General features: G+C 36.8%; 1 protein-coding gene across 10 annotated transcripts in view; it reads left to right on the top strand.

The window, feature by feature from the left end:
- Pcdh15 (protocadherin related 15) overlaps positions 1-9,393 on the top strand; it is a 1,435,070-nt gene that overhangs the window by 623,036 nt on the left and 802,641 nt on the right. For 9 of the 10 annotated variants that reach the window (XR_008219809.1, XR_008219808.1, XM_052744717.1 and 6 more), the window contains exon 4: positions 8,818-8,927. The exons of the other annotated variant lie outside the window; for it this stretch is intronic. The gene's annotated coding sequence lies outside the window, so the exon portion shown is untranslated. The remainder of the gene's footprint in view (positions 1-8,817; positions 8,928-9,393) is intronic. 10 annotated transcript variants of the gene reach the window in all.

The raw sequence follows: 9,393 nt of genomic DNA, 5'->3' as shown, positions 1-9,393 counted from the left end.
GCATTATGACCTAATGTTGCAGAACCCCATTTAAGATATCTATATCTATATCTATCTAGATAGATAGATTCATAGACATATGTGTAATATGTATATTTTATGTAAGTTTATAAAATAATGTTCCTTATGGAATTTTCAAACATTCTTAGTGTTATTTATCTACCCTCTCTTTCCCATGTGTTGTCTCACTTTCTACCCAGTTAGAGTCTTACCCTGCATGGACCCTGTATCCTATCATCCCCGTCTCTAGAGCTCCCTTTATCCCCCTCCCTGGTGGTCCTTTCTAATTCCCGGGTTCTATTGTTACTTCAGGTTTTATTTTCAAATACAAAGATCTGGATCTAAGATCCACAAATAACAGAGAACATGTAGCATTTCTCTTTCAGAGTCTGGATTACCTTCTTTTTTTTTCTGTTGGTGTTCTTTATTTTCATTTTTATATTTTAAAATAGAGCATTCTAACTATTACAGATCAAGCTAGTTAGATCAGTGGTTACATTTAAAAATTTATCTAAACTCAAGTTGTTTGGATTCTTTTCTTCATTGTGGTTTTCCTCTCTTCCTTCATCTCACTCCTGGAGAATTCTTTTTATCTCCCCGTTTCCTAACCAAATGCTACATATTACAGAAAAATTTAAACTGCATGTGAAAGTGTGTGGCATACTGAAATAGATTACTGAGAACAATGTAATTTTGAAGTGTTAGTTTCTCATTAAGAACATTGTTAATATTTTAGTGATGGTCATATGGAGCATGGCTGCTTCTCATGATACCATGAATTACACCATGAATTTCACATGAATTATATTTTTTGTTATTTAGCATTTGAATTTAAAAGTGTTGGTGATGTGTATTCACAAGAGGTAAAGCTAATTTATGCCATTAATTTAATGGAGAGTTATGAATGGATCTACCAGTTACTACTTAAAACACATGTGCAGGGATTCCACTGTGCATTTTAAAATTAATTTATTTTTATGTATGTGTGGTATAATTATAAGTGTACATATGTTCACACATTGTGTGAACCGAAGTGTTGAGTGTGCAGTCATCAGAGGTAGACAAGGAATACTCCTCCCCAGTGGCTGTCTACTTTTTTTTTAAAAAAAAGACAGGCTTTCTCATTGAACTTGGGGCTTTCTGTTTGGGCTACTCTGGCTGGCCAGCAAGACCTGGGGATCCACTCATCTCTGCTTCCCAGGCACTGGGGCTATAGGCAGTATGCCCCTGTGTGCTAAAGATTCAAATTCAGGTCTTCATGCATGTGCAGTGGACATTCTATTCACTGAGCCATCTCCCCAATTCCCACATTCTATACTATTTATACCTATGAAATCCTTTAATCTTTTAACACAGCAGAATTGTATTAGCCTGTTGGCTTGGTGCATTTAGACTGCTGTAGCAAAATATATGTGGGGTGACATATAATCAAGAAAAAAATATGTCTCATAGTTCTCAAGGGTGAATGGTCGAAGATGCAGCACCTATGGACACGAGGCCGTGGACAGTATCTTCTGGCTGTGTCTCAACATGGTGGAAGCAGCAAGGCAGTTCCTAAGTGTTCTGATTTATTTCACAAGGGTCTACCTCAGTGTCTTAATCACCTTTCCAAATCCCCATAGCTCAACCAAGCACACCAGGGATGAGGGTTTCAACAGGTCCTAGTCATAGAGAAAAACACAAGTGTGTAGTTTACAGCTCTTTTCAACACACTTTGGACCATTTTAAAGCATGCTTTTGACTAATCTCACCCTTCTTTTTGATTGGAGTTTTAGTCTTTTTAAAAAAATGTCCTTACTATCCCAAAGTTTCCATTATATTACTTAATTTCATGGTCTTTGTATGGTTCTTTCTCATCTCTCCTCTGGCCTCTTGGACAAGACATAGCAAAAGTATCCAGTTGTACTCCAGGCCTAGAATAGCCATGATTCTTTATGAAGATTGGCTCATGCTTTGAAAAGAATTAAAATATCCAATTGTCTACTTTCTTTTCTTTATGGTTACAACTTGATTACCTTGGTAGGGTGATTTGAATAAAAATGGCCCCCATAAGTCAATAGGGAGTGGCACCATTAGGAGGTGATACCTTGTGGGAGTAGGCATGGTCTTGTTGGAGGAAGTATGCCACTGAGGGTGGGCTTTGAGATTTCAGAAGCTCAAGCCAGGCCCAGTGTCATTCTATCTTCCTGCTGCCCAAGGATCCAGATGTAGAATCTTTAGCTCTTTCTCCAGCACCACGTCTGCCTGCATGCCGTTATGTTTCCCACTGTGATGCTAATGGACTAAACCTCTGAACTCTAAACCAGCCCCCAATTAAATGCTTCCCTTTACAAGAGTTGCCATGGACATCATGTCTCTTCACAGCAGTAGAACACTGACTAAGACACTTGAGGTAGTGAAACTGAAAGAAATTCATCATATGGAAATGTGTGTGCAAGTTAAGGTGACAAGAACTAACAGAAATTGGAATTCAATCTTGCATATTTTCATTGTTCTAAACTTAAAAAGTTTTAATTTTAAAAATAAAAAGTATGATATAAGACACAGAAGAAAATGAAATTTAAATAATATTTACATTGCACTGCTTCAAAAATAGTGTTGAAATTTTGTTTTCTACTCTTCTCTTTTTTATAACATAATTCTTTTTTGATTCTTTGAGAATTTTACATCATGCACCCCAATTCAGCTCACCTCCCAGTCCCTTCATATCCTCCCCTCATCCCCACAGCATTGCCCCACAGAAGAACCCCCCCAAATCAATTAAAACCAAACAAAACCACCTCACTCCTCTGTCTTCTGGGTTACCTTCTAATGTGTTCCATCTCCAACTATTTACCAGAACATCTCATGATTTCAATTTTCTTTATAGCTGAAAATAATTCCATTGTATATATATGTACCACATTTTTTATTATCCACTAACTAGTTAAAAACATTTAGGTTGTTTCCATTTCCTAGCTCTTGTGAATACAGCAGCAATAAACACAGTTAAGTAATGTCTATCGAGTAGAGTGTCGAGTCCATTGGTCATAAACCAAGAAGTAGTATATCTGGATCACACCTTACATCTCTTTGTAGCTTTTGAGGCTTCTCCACACTGATTTATGTAATGGTTGCACCAGTTGGCAGTCCCATTATCAATAAATAAGGATTGTCCTTTCTCCATGGCCTTTAGGAACATCTATACTATTACTTACTATGGCTATTGCAATTTCCATTCACTCAAATTATTCTAGGGTTTCTTATATACACTCTGCCAACAAATGACTTTGGGATGACAGCTCTCCTTATTGGTGAGAGGTAATCTCATGAATGTTAGGATTTGCATTTTCCAAATGATCAGATTTGCCTGCCATTTCAGTGGGACCCAGTTTCTTTATCATTGACTTATATGTGGCTTGGAAATATTTTCTGCTATTCCCTGAGATCTTTTTCATGTTGGCGTTGATGTTTCCATGACTTTGTGAAAGTTTCTTAGTTTGATGTAGCCTTATTTGGTCATTTACCCATTGTTATTGTGCAACTGGTAACATTCAAAATGTTTATTTCACAAGACAAGTATAAAGAAGATTTTGGCAAAGTATTAAGGAATTTGACCTTTTGTAGTCTTATATTTAAGTTTCAAGCAAGTTTGATTTGCATTTTGAATATTATGCAGGAGAAAGGCACTGTATTATCTGTGATACAAAGACATCTATCTACCTTTTCCCGGAACCACTGTTTAAGACATTGTATTCCTGGTTGTGTCTGGCTAGTATTCTATATTAATTAGTTGTGCTTTGATGTGTGTTTATTTCTGCGAACTCTGGTCTATTTGTGCTTTTTATGATAACACTCTACTATTTTCATTGTTGCAGCTTTATAAAATTATTTATGTAACAAGGGATAATGTCTAAAACATGGTTCCCTATCTTCAAAAACACTGATTTTAAGGGCTGTTTTTATGTTCCTCTGCCAATTAGGTTAGATATTTCTATTTCTGCCTTAGGTGATATCAGAATTTTACTAGATATTGTACCAAATATGTGAACCCCTTTTCACACTATGTGTGTTTTGACTTTGTTATTTTTTACTAGTTAAAGAACACAGGTCATCATTCTATTTGTATTTTTTAAAAATCGTTACATCATTTTTTATATTTTTCACTGAGCACACTAATATCTCAGAATGAGGCATGCCAGGGTATGGAAGTGAACAACCAGTGGCCCAGTCACCTGAATCTTCAATAAGACTCATCCTGCAGATGGAACTGTTTATGCTTCCTGCTTCCACACCCTAGTTAAACCTGTCCACACAATTTCACATTCACCCTCTAAGTAAAGTTGGCATTCCAAATAGAGGCGTTACACACATTTGCATATTCCTACTTTACATATCCAGTTCATTATTTGTGCTTAGGGCTAATTTGCATCTACCCAGTTTCTTGTGACTGATTGGGACTGGCAGTCATGGGATATCCTCACTAAGCTTCTTCTGCGTCCCCCTGGCCTGTTCCTGTCAATTGCTTTGTGATAACAGCCAACATGGACATCAGCTGTGCAACTGGCTTCTCATGAGTGTATCTTGGCACCAGGATAGAGAACAGCAGCATGAAAGAGTTCTTGGAGGTGAAGAAGCATCTGCAGCAAGGATCTGAGAACAAGTTCCTGATTGAGCACTGTTTTCATTCCAACAAACAAATGCTCAGTTTAAGGTGGGACTAAGAATGCACTTTGGATTGAGTTAGTTCTCCTGCCAAGCCAACATAAGTCCCGTATCCATCTTCAACTCAAAGCTTTCTAGGAATTCCCCAATTCTATGAATGTTTTTCCTCTCAATTAGGATTAACTACACCCAGCTGATCACTTAATATAAGCTTTTGATGACCCCTCTGTTTTTTCAATTGAAAGAGTATTTTATTATATTTATCTCCTTTCAAATGTAATTTTGATGTAGAAAGGAAAAATGTGCTTGTGGTATGTAGCATAGTTTTTCTGTGAGGTTTTGCTTTTATTAGGATGCTGCATTCCCCAAATGCTGGCAAGTTTCTTAACCAGTCAGTCCCAGTACTACTGTGTACAGTTCATTTGCACAATAAAACTTTTGAGTTGTGTATAGACCAAATCACAAACTCTGCACAGATAGAGAATGTTCTCCTGTAGGGTAGCAAACACCACACTGGGAAAAGTGGGGAAAATGTGACGAGACTAGCAATTCTACTCACTGTGCTATTTTTTAATACTTGAATTTATATAAGTGCATTTGATGTCCAAGCTGCTTGAACTATTTCAAATATGAAAAGTGTTTTTGTCACTACACTATGACCTTGTTGATTTATGTTTCTATAAATATCATAAAAATGTTTAGACTATGATCAGTTGTCAACCAAAATAATCCCTTGTGAACTAAAGAAGGAAAAAATGTGATACAAATATCTTTTACTGAAAATCTGTTTTCAGAAATTCACATAGGAGTTGTGCTCTGATAGGATTTGTTTATATGATTTTGTTAAATTAAGTGATATGCAAATATTTGTGTGTAGGTTTATATGTTTGTGTATGTGTGTATATGTGCTTGTGTATGTATGTGCATGTTTGTATATGTGTGTGTATGTGTGTATGCATGTATTTATGTAAACTGTCTCTTTGTTCTCAGTATAATCAAACCTTCCATAATTACAATTGCCCTCTGCTCAGGTTTATATAATAATCATGAAAAGGGTTTCTTGCTTGTCATAGTTGTATCAATACTGTTTTTGAAAATGGTTCTCTTAGGTCATGCTTGTTAATTTGGTGGGATACTTGAAGTTGGAGAACAGAAGAGTAGGGGTTTATGCTTATATTTAAGATCATTTCTGTATCTGTGTGATATGTGTGATAGCGTTTCCTGATTACTTTGAACATTTTCTCCAAAGTGGTAAGACTTTCAGTAATTTTAGATGCACATGGGACTTCAGTATTTCAGTATAGAGTTAGCAGAACTAGATGATGCCAATGAAGCTGAGGAAGACCTTCCTGTAGAGAGGGGAGGAGCAGGAGCAGGGAAGAGGGAGAGGAAAGAGGAGAAGAGGAGCAGAGGAGAGAGAGGGAGGAAGAAGTGAAGGTGACCCTGTCATTCATGATTAGTGGAGAATGAAAGACAGCTTTGTTACTATAACTGGGACCAGAAGATATGAAACACAACACCAGGAAGCTCTCAATGAAATTCATAGATGCCATTTGAACTCAGAGTGGACTCTCAGCCTCATTGTAAGCGAGCAAAGACATTTAACTTAAAACAGTGATGCCTCAGTAGTGAAATAAATTGCTTCTACCTGTAGGACTTCTCCTTGTTATTAATCACAGCTCTGTTCATATTCCCATAGAAGCTCTGGCATGCCACTGATCTACCTAGTCTCACTATTTCCACTTTCATCACCATTACTGTTTCACTCTAGCCTCCTCTCCTCCTCTCTTCATTACAAAACAGCCATAGCAATTCTTTTCTACCTTTTGAGGGCTGATTCATCATCCTTGAAATAAAATTCAAATATTTAACTTTTTCCAGGCTGATGTGCAAAATATAGGTCTGGAAATCTAATTTCAGTTTCCTCTTTATATCCCAGCTATACACATGGCATCACCTCTTCTTGACATGCTTAGTAATCTGTGTTCTCAGGATGTTAGGAGTCATTGTACTTGACATTGTCTCAAACAGGGACTCTTTTCACCACTTCCAGGTCTCTGCTTAGATCCTGAACATATCTTTTGAGCTGAATGAACACTTCTAACACTGTGTTCTCTTCCCTGAATTGTGTTTCTAACATATCTCATCCTCTACACAATGTGTCTTTTTATTTTCTTTTCTCCACTACAGCAGTATAAAAATGTGTCATGCACAGTTCTCATTCTCTATATATTCCTGCACATGGAGCCACAACTGGCACATGGAAACTCCCTTAAAATAAATATTTGTAGGGGATGGAGAAAAAACTCAGTGGTTAAGACCACTTACTGCTCTTTCAGTGGACTTGAGTTCAGTTCCCAGCACATAGACACAGATGCATACACATAATTAAAAATAAAATAAATAAAAGACTGGAGAGAGGTAGTTCAACAGTTTCAGGGAAAGTACTACACTTTCATAGGAGTGAAGTTGGGTTCTCAGCCTTCTTCTGGTATGCTCCCCTCCCCAACTCCTATATACACACAATTAAAAATATAAAAATAAATCTTAAAAACAAATAAATATTTATATAATAGATACATGAAATGAATGAATGAATTCATGAATGAATACATTCATTGAGATGCTCCATTAAAATAAACTAATGATTAAGTAGGGCATACAGTGCACTACTTAATGGTTTCAATAATGGCTGGATTTAATTTCTGGATGAAGTTCTACACATCCTCATGTAACTGACATAACATGGTTAGGTAAGCAAGTTTCAGCACATTGTTAGCATCTAACTTGAAAAGCAAATTTTTCTTAACTGAAATATGTAATTATAAATAAGGAGGAGTCTATGGCCAAAGGTCAGAGTGCAGGTCAAATGCAATAAAACCTACAAACGCCATCAGCTGAATTACAAAGAGAAGCATAGCTTACAGGATGCTACCAGACTCACCATCCAAGATCCCCATGCACTGTCCTCACAGCACACAGTGGAAATCTAAGACTTTTATCTTCACCTGCAGGGTCTGCACACAAAAACCAGCTGAAGAGCCAGAGTTCTCTGCATCTTTTTAGCTCTGGTCTCCACCACTGCTGTCTTTCATCTTTGTCTAACTTGCTGATAGTTAGACCTTTCAGACTATCAATAGTCTTAATAATCATTGCAGTTTACATTGCTTCTTTTCAATGCTTTGTGCAGATTCCGCCCCCTTGCATTTCTCTTTATTGTAGACTGTAATCTAAGCATTTGTGATCTGAGTACATGTAATACATGGGTAGTATGTGGCCAAGCCAAGGGCTTTTAATACCTATGTCATCATGAAAATATCCTAAATCCATCCCTAAAATAACTGCTCCCATGTAAACTAAATGATATTTCACCCAAGGCCTCAGACCAAATGGTAGCTGATCACAAAAGGCATAACATTATGATGCATCCAAGAGGAATGTAAAGTTTTCCTAATATTCTGTCAAGTTTTCATAGATACATGTGTATATATAATATAGATTGAATTTGTATATGCAAGATTGCATATATATACATATATTGCATATATATATACACGTTTCTAATCACTTCTTGTTCTATAACCTCTTCCTCTTCAAATCATAGATCAAAAATAATTAAAAATGAATCTGTCCTGAAGATGTATAGACTTTTAAATTTTTCTTCAAAAACTATATTAAAACAACTATTTAAATATCATTTACTTTGCATTAAATATGAGTAATTTAGAGATGATTAATATGTATATAGAAGTACATAGGTTATATGCAAATGCATTTTGTAAGCAATATGAGCAAACATAGCTTTTTGTAAGGTGGACATACAGAGTAGAATGGAAGACTCCTGAACCACTTCTGCATGGATATCAACCAGTAACTAGCTGTCTACGATCTATAAAAGTAGCTTACGTGGGAGATGAATAATTGACTGGCATGAAAGGGTCCTTCATCACCTTCATTACATGTTGTAACCCCTCAAATCATGCCAGCCATATTGAAGATCTGTTTATACACAGAGTTTGAGCAACTTGTTTAAAGAATTGGAAGACAGTAGCTGTGATAAATATCTGTGGTCTTTGCCAGCTAAATGAAAATGGCTATTAGCTGTACAATAATTTTTAAAGTTTCAATAAACCCAGCAGGCACTTTAATAAGACTTCGTTATTTTTTTGCCAGGTCTTCTGTGTTGGAAATCAGGACTCTGCTCCCAGTGGAAGGAAAAGCAGGGGGATGTAGTTGATTTAAAGGACGATGTGCTGCAAACTGCTTCTCCTCTCGCTGGACAGGCAAGTCCATCATGTAGACTTGGGGGAAAACAATTAAAACTTTTTAAAAGTACAATATTTCAAATTCAGCAGAATGAAACCACTTTGAAGACCAAGACTCAGCAGTTAATGAAGTGCTTTTTCAATGGGCCATCTTCGAGTTACTGCCTCGAATGCTGCCCAGTTGAGATTCACTGGATGCTGCCATCTGTTGTTTGTTTGACAGCTGATGAAAAATGAAGTGTTCACTCCAGTGTTTCTTGAGCAAACATTTGAAAATGGTTACAAACATTTGTATTCAGGGCAGAGGACTCAGGAGAGGACATAGCACTTTTGCACTGAGTAGTGTTTCCTTTAGAGAGCTCCTGGAGCATATTAATGGCATTTTTTTTTTTTTTTTTGGTGGTGAGAACACTCTCTCACCAGAGGCTTCTGTCATCCAAAGGTGAGCTGGTTCTCTGGCCATCTGTTAGCCCAGTCTCTGGCT

Source organism: Peromyscus californicus, unplaced genomic scaffold (genome assembly GCF_007827085.1).
Source record: "Peromyscus californicus insignis strain IS unplaced genomic scaffold, ASM782708v3 Scaffold_19__1_contigs__length_69161282, whole genome shotgun sequence".
NCBI lineage: Eukaryota > Metazoa > Chordata > Mammalia > Rodentia > Cricetidae > Peromyscus > Peromyscus californicus.
The sequence above is the reverse complement of the archived record's forward strand: the minus strand, read 5'-3'. Positions and strand labels throughout refer to the sequence as shown.